This window comes from Hyperolius riggenbachi, chromosome 12 (genome assembly GCF_040937935.1).
Source record: "Hyperolius riggenbachi isolate aHypRig1 chromosome 12, aHypRig1.pri, whole genome shotgun sequence".
NCBI classification, from domain to species: domain Eukaryota; kingdom Metazoa; phylum Chordata; class Amphibia; order Anura; family Hyperoliidae; genus Hyperolius; species Hyperolius riggenbachi.
This window is the reverse complement of record NC_090657.1, coordinates 128,322,422-128,329,564: the sequence shown is the minus strand read 5'-3', so window position 1 is coordinate 128,329,564 and position 7,143 is coordinate 128,322,422. Positions and strand designations below refer to the sequence as shown.

The window sequence follows — 7,143 nt, the reverse complement described above, 5'->3', positions numbered from 1 at the left end:
TAGCAAAGCATGCTCTATACTCTTCTCCATAAACTGCCCTTACCTCCTCACCCGACTGTACACTGCGCACTGCTGCCAGGCCAGCTGACAGAAGGGGCTGCATTGTTTCAAGAGCGAGCACCAGCTATATTACACCTATAGCACGTGCGCCATCTACTGGCAACTATAGGTCCTGCAAAATTTCTTGCGATGAGTTTAACCATTCAATACCCTTAATCGGGACACAAAGACAAGACAAATAACATTTATATTGCGCTTTTCTCCTGGCGGATTCAAAGTGCCAGAGCTGCAGCCACTAGGACGCGCTCTATAGGCAGTAGCAGTGTTAGGGAGACTTGCCTAAGGTCTCCTACTGAATACGTGCTGGCTTACAGAGCCAAGATTCAAACCCTGGTCTCCTGTGTCAGAGGCAGAGCCCTTAACCATTACACCATCCAGCCACAAAAGACAGGAGACTGCGTAAAACACAACGAGATTTGCATTCTTTTGTATTCATCTAACAAATGTCACGTGACGCCTGTTATGTTCTGCTTTAGCTTATTATTATGTCAAGGAAGCAATCCACTTTCCTCTGTTTTGCATCTTCTTTTAGGCCAAGTTCACATTATGGGCTTGATTCACAAAGCGGTGCTAACTGTTAGCACGCCTGTGAAAACCCCCTTAGCACGACTAAACGAGCTTTAAAAAAAACTTTACAGGACGCTCCGCGCGAAGTGCCCATTAAAGCCTGTGGGACTTAGTGCACGCATAGGACTTTGCGCGCGCAGTCCTTAGCGTGCGATCTGATTGAGAAAACCAGTGCTAACCTACTTAGCACCCTGGTTAGCGCGCCTAAAGACTTTAGACGTGCTAAGTAGGTTAGCACCGCTTTGTGAATCAAGACTTTAGACGTGCTAAGTAGGTTAGCACCACTTTGTGAATCAAGCCCTATGTGCGTTGCACACGTTATTATAAGGGTCTTTTCACACTATGGCTATATCATTCATAAAAGCAGTGCGATTAAAAAAATCTGTGCGGGAAAATACCGCATTCGGTAGTTTACACTTCTGTGTGCTCATTCATAAAGATGTTTACAGTTGCGATACAAGTTCGGTATTTTCCCCTGACTAGGCAGGCGGTAGGCTGGCGGTATGTTTGTGTAACATGAGAAGCTGCTGAGTTGATACATTGGGTATCATTCATAAAGAGGCTGTCGGTAGTACGGGAAAACACCGTTCTTCTCCGCAACCGGTACTTTAGACTTCTGGGTGGGCATTCATAAAGAAGTGTGTAGGTGCGGTGGCAGTGCGGAGATTCCCCGAACTAGGCTGGCGGTAGGCAGGCGGTAGGCAGGCGGAGACACGGAAGCTGCCGAGTTGATACATTTCTCCGTGTTCCGCTCTGCTGCAGCTGCCTGGGAGGTCTGTGTGTCTCCATTCACTTACATTGTTATCGCCACATCAGAGGGAGCGGGACTTTCCGACCTGACACTGCTGGCGGTATTCTTTATGAATTAACATTTTGCTACATTTGTTCCGTTAATCACCGCACAAGGCAGTGATTTATCACTCTGCTCGGTATGTCTTTTTTTCATGCGGAAAGAGCCTTTATGAATGCTGACTTTGCCGAGTGGTCGGTAAAGTCAGCTGTTTTTAGCATTTCCGCATGCGGAAATGCTTTATGAATGATACCCATTTTCTCCTCCAGAGACAGCGTTACTACAGAAAAGGCAGCCTCAGCATCCCTTTACACGTGCATTTTTTAAAAACGGCTTCTGCTTGCCTGAATCTGCCAGAATCTGTCTATTAGTCTTTCTAAACAATCTATTTAATTGCCACAATTTAGAGGAAAGCCTCATCTACACGTGTAGATGAGGCGGCGATGTTCCTTATCAATCGAGCCGCTGATGCGGCTCGGATGATAAGATCTGACAGATCGGATCTTGCTACCACCGATTCCCTGCTCGTTCCCCGCGAGGGGACAATGGCAGGGAATCGAGCGGAGGATAAGCGGTGCGGCGCGGGGACGAGCGGGAATCGAGCGGGTATTGATTCCGGCGAGCGGGGACGCAGAAGAGGCGATCCGGCGGCTAATTGAGCCGCTGGATCGCCGCCTCATCTACACGTGTAGATGAGGCTTTAGTTCAAAAAAATGTTACACATGCAGGCTTTCTGATGTGAAATATATCTGAAAACAGGTACCCAAGGGGTTAAAAAAGACAGCCTTGGAATTCTGGAATTTTTTTTTTTGCTCTGCTCTCACTGCAGCTGCTGCTGGGAGGTCTGTCTAATTAGCTTAGCTGTTCACCACATGCTTATCACTACTTCAAAGGGAGCGGTAATCTCAGTGCTGGTGCTGACACCCTTGCTCTAATCTTTATGAATTGATTTATAATGACATTTGTTAACATAATCACAGCACAAGGGGGTAATTTTTCACTCTGCTCAGGAATGTCAGGTTTTCATGTGGAAACAGCCTTTATGAATAAACACTTTGCTAAGTGCTCGGTAAAGTCAGCTGCTTTCAGCATTTCCGCATGCGGGAATGCTTTATGAATGATAGCCTATGTAGCATCATTGGGGCATTGGACATCGGACAACATCTTCCCATCACAATGCAGATGCAATGATATACCTATGGGCTATCACATTAATTGCAGTGTAGTGCGGCAGGCCCCTGCGGTATATGAAGTGCACGCAGCGCGTTTACAGGGTAATATGCATGTTTACAGTGGTAGGGAGGCACACTTTGTACATGCCTTACTGTGTGGTTCAGCTGCACACTTTACTAGAGAGACCAGATTATCGTGGGCCCAACCTGTAACGGGGGGAAGGGGTGTTGAACGGGGGGGGGGGGGGGCGTAGGGTGGGAGGTGAACGTATAGGTGCTAAGTGACGTCAGTGCGGCGCGTGAAAAAATGGGCGTGGTCATGACGTTGTGTTGGCGGGGCTAACTAATGTACCGCATTACAGGCCTGGTGCACACCAGAGGAGTTTTTCTGAGCGTTTTGAGTTTTTGAAATCTGCTGCTAATGTTATCCTATGTGTCTGTGCACACTGGAGCAATGAGGTTTTGTAAAAAAAAAAAAACATAGCATTACATTGGGAAGAGCTTTTAGAGGTTTCAAAAGCTCTTCCCAATGTAATGCTATGGGTTTTTTTACAAAACCTCATTGCTCCAGTGTGCACAGACACATAGGATAACATTAGCAGCAGATTTCAAAACTCAAAACGCTCAGAAAAACTCCTCTGGTGTGCCCCAGGCCTAAGGCTCCCTGCACACTGCAAATCCAATTTGCGATTTCGATTTTCCATAAATGCTATCAACAGAAAAAAAAGGCAGAAAAAACGCAGCATGCAATAACGATTAAAAATCAGAATCGCATGTAAAGAGCGATTAACAATCGGAATCGCATGCAGTGTGCAGGGAGCCTAAGGGTAATTAGACATTATTCCACAAACAAACCCATAAGGAAGCAGTGTTTCTGCCATGATGTGGTGAGACAAAAGATTTGCATCATGGATGTGCAGATGATAAATCAGCAGAAACTGATGCTATTTATTAGCATACCATTTAGTAATCACGAGACAACAAAATATCAAATGCTGCAACAATAATACCAAAGCAGCAAATGTAGCCAACTATGACCATCAAGTAATAAATGCAGCAACCGTTACCTCTGTCACATAAACTTACATGCGTTTTGAGTCCTATGGGAGAAAAGCCCTTTACAAATGTTATTGTATTGTTGTATTGTATAAACTGCAACAACCGTTACCTCCGACACATGAAATGCAAGAACCATTACCTCTGAGGGCTGGAACCCACAAGAGCGGTTTTGTGAGCATTTTGGCAGCGCTGCGATACGCTAGCGTTTTGCCAAAACGCTCAGCTAATGCTAATGGATGGGGCAACTTCCACAGGAGCGTTTGCGTTTCCCAAAATCGCAAACGCAGGACATGCAGCATTTTTGGAGCGTTAGCGCTTCAATGTTAAGTATGTAAGCGCTGCGCAATCGCTGTGCAAACGCAATGGCGCGCGTTTTGTGAGCGTTTTCAAAATTCAGAAAGTACCCAGAAGGCTTACAGCTTCCCAGAATGCTATAAGATAAGGTTTCTGTTTCCTGTTGACGGCTTGTGGTACAACGGAAGTGCGACAGAGCTGCAGGCTGTGTGAAAAGTGGCTTCTTCAGGGCAATGTCTCGAAAAAAATGGTTTACAACGGAGGATGTCATCTCCAAAGTGCAGCCACATGAAGTTCTGTACAAGAAAACGAGCAGAGACTACAAAGTGAACCAGCTAGCCAACAAATTATGAATTATGGGCAAAAATAGCAAAGGAGCTGTATGAGGAGGCTGGATTGACATGGAATATGCTGTCACCCAAACTTCAGGATACAAAAAGTGAGTACCTTTTGTATGTATAAATGATGTCAAGAGTCCCTCTCTCTCTGTCTGTTTGTATATATATAAATATAAATATATATATATATATATATATATATATATATATATATATATACACACACACACACTTGATTGATGATGTTACATTGCCTTATTTTTGGATGCTGTATGAGGTTGTAATGGAGCTGGTGGAAGTTATTCATGCACAATGATGTCCTCTTTATCCCGCACACAATTATGTAGGACACATGCAGCCTTTACAATTGTCACAGCATTTGCAGTTATAATGGTTGTCCTGCCCGGTCGATACTGGTAGTGCAATGACACATATGTATGTACAATAGCGCGAAACCTGTCACAAATTAACATATTTTAATACTGTTTTTATATTATTTTACAGTACAACAAGTGAAAACTCGCTGGAAGTCCATAAAGGATAACTTTAGAAGGGAGCTGCTGGAAGAGAAAGTGGAAAGCAAAAGTGGTACGGGGGCATCCAATAGGACAAAATATAGCTTCACTGCAGAACTAGCATTCTTAAGACCATGTATGGAATTGGACGAGTAAGTGTATAATTATTTTTGACTATTCTTAACATACATTCACTTTCTGTACAGGCCAACACACACATCTCTCAACACATTTCTTGTTCACACTTGCAATACTTAACAACCTTTGTCCTTCCATAGGACACAAGATAACATTCCGGCTGATCCTGTGTTGACAGTTGATGACGAAGATGCAGAAGAAAACAGGGGAAATACTACTGTATCTTTATTAAGCACCTCAGACACACCAAGTGATGATATGTCTCATAGTAGCAGTGCTACTGTATTGTCTCCTGCGCCTCCTACTACCTCCACTACAAAACAGACAAAACAAATAAGCAGAGGAAGGCGACAAGGTGGAGGTGGCAGATCACAAAGCAGTTTTGAAAGTGGTGTATTAAGTTCTATGCAGGAAGCTGTAGGTGTTTTACATCATGCTAGCTGCGATCACTACAATTTTGCTGTAAGTCTTGTCCCATACATGAAAAAAGTACCAGAGGATAGAATTTTAGATCTCAGACAGGCGATCATAGATCTAGTTAAAAAAAGCTATCAAAAATACACCCTCTACCTCTGCTGAACAATCACAGAGCTCTTCTTCATCCTCAACACCCTCACCATCCCCTCCAGTGGCAATTCCACCATATCACAAGCAAGCACCATATGGCACCTTTCCATACCATCACAGCTATTATCTGGCTGAAAATGAGTATGCCTACCAAAATTATCCATATAGGCCCCAAAGCAACATGGGCTATTTCCCCCCTTACCAGGGACAACCAACCAATAATGAGCCAACCCAAGAACCACTGTTATATACAGATATTGCACCAAGAAGGCCTCAACCAACAAGTGACAATACTGGCCCAAAAGCACCATGTTTTATGGATTTGCTATCACGAGATGAAAATTAGTTATGTGTAACGAGTTTGACACAATCGCTATGTGTTTACAATGTTATTGCTTTGGCCTTCATGGGCGTACATATGACGCCCATGATTTTTTTATTTTTTGGATGTTACTGTTCTATTATTTATTAATATAACATTGTAATACCAATTAATACTGTATATATGACATCGGGCACAATAATTAGTGTCTTGAAAGCCATGGTTATAAAAAAGTAACATATGTTAACGTACATATTGGTACACAAAACAATGTTTGACATGGAAGGACAACTGAAGTGAGAGGGATATGGAGGCTGCCATTTTTATTGTAAACGAATCAATGCCAGTTGCTAATAATCTGCCTGTAACACTATTAACCATAGCCCATAAACACACAAACAGCATATCAGGGGTTGATGACCTTAATATCAGACTTCAGTACAGTAGCTGCATGGTTGTTTATTGTGTTATTCAGATACTACTGCAGCAGGGCTGCCAGACAACTGGTATTGATTACAACAAAATAAATATGGCAGCCTCCGTATACCTCTCACGTAACTTCAACTTTATTACTGTTGCAATGTTAAACAGATATGTGACAACATAATCTTTCTTTCTATTATGCATCAACAATCGATATGAACAACAATTACTACTTTATGCAAGCATGCAAGTAAGCATGCATGTTATACTTCCTGTAAGGCCACAAACTGCTGGTTTGTTTACAACTTTTCTTGTACAGTTGTTACAGTAAACTGAACTCTTGTTTTAGTGATTGTGTTAGTTGACATGACATTAAAAAGAAGAATAACATATTGGCCTGTTTTATTTTTTGAGTGTATTTCCAGCTAAATTATACGATATATTGATGACATATATTGAGTAACCATTGTCAAGTGTGTTTATTCCATTAGTTACATTATGTCATTTCTCACATGGTGACAATTTCACTGCTGGTAGGTGATGTTCCTAATACTTTTTTGTTTGCACATTGCAAAGAAAATTAAACAGCTATTGCCCACAATACAGCAAGGTTGACATACAGTAAACTTCACAAAGTAGCTACTTTTCTTGCTTCTTGAGGGAGGGGTTTCACCACAATATCAGCCACAATATCAGCCACAATATCAGCCATACAGCTCCCCCTGATGGTCTGTTTGATAAAAGGAATATATTTCACATGTAAAGGGAGGTATCAGCTACTGATTGGGATAAAGTACTATTCTTGGTCTGTGTTTCTCTTTAAATCTTGGCCAAACCTGACATCATTTGAAACAACCAATGAAATAGCAAAACGCTTTGCTACAATCGCTAATCGCAA

General features: G+C 42.5%; 1 protein-coding gene across 3 annotated transcripts in view; it reads right to left on the bottom strand.

Moving 5' to 3' along the window:
* Positions 1–81, bottom strand: part of MGAT5B (alpha-1,6-mannosylglycoprotein 6-beta-N-acetylglucosaminyltransferase B) — a 1,094,162-nt gene extending 1,094,081 nt beyond the window's left edge. For all 3 annotated transcript variants that reach the window (XM_068263667.1, XM_068263670.1, XM_068263672.1), the window contains exon 1: positions 1–81. This exon is cut by the window's left edge and continues 59 nt beyond it. The gene's annotated coding sequence lies outside the window, so the exon portion shown is untranslated.
* Between the last annotated feature and the right edge of the window lie 7,062 nt (positions 82–7,143).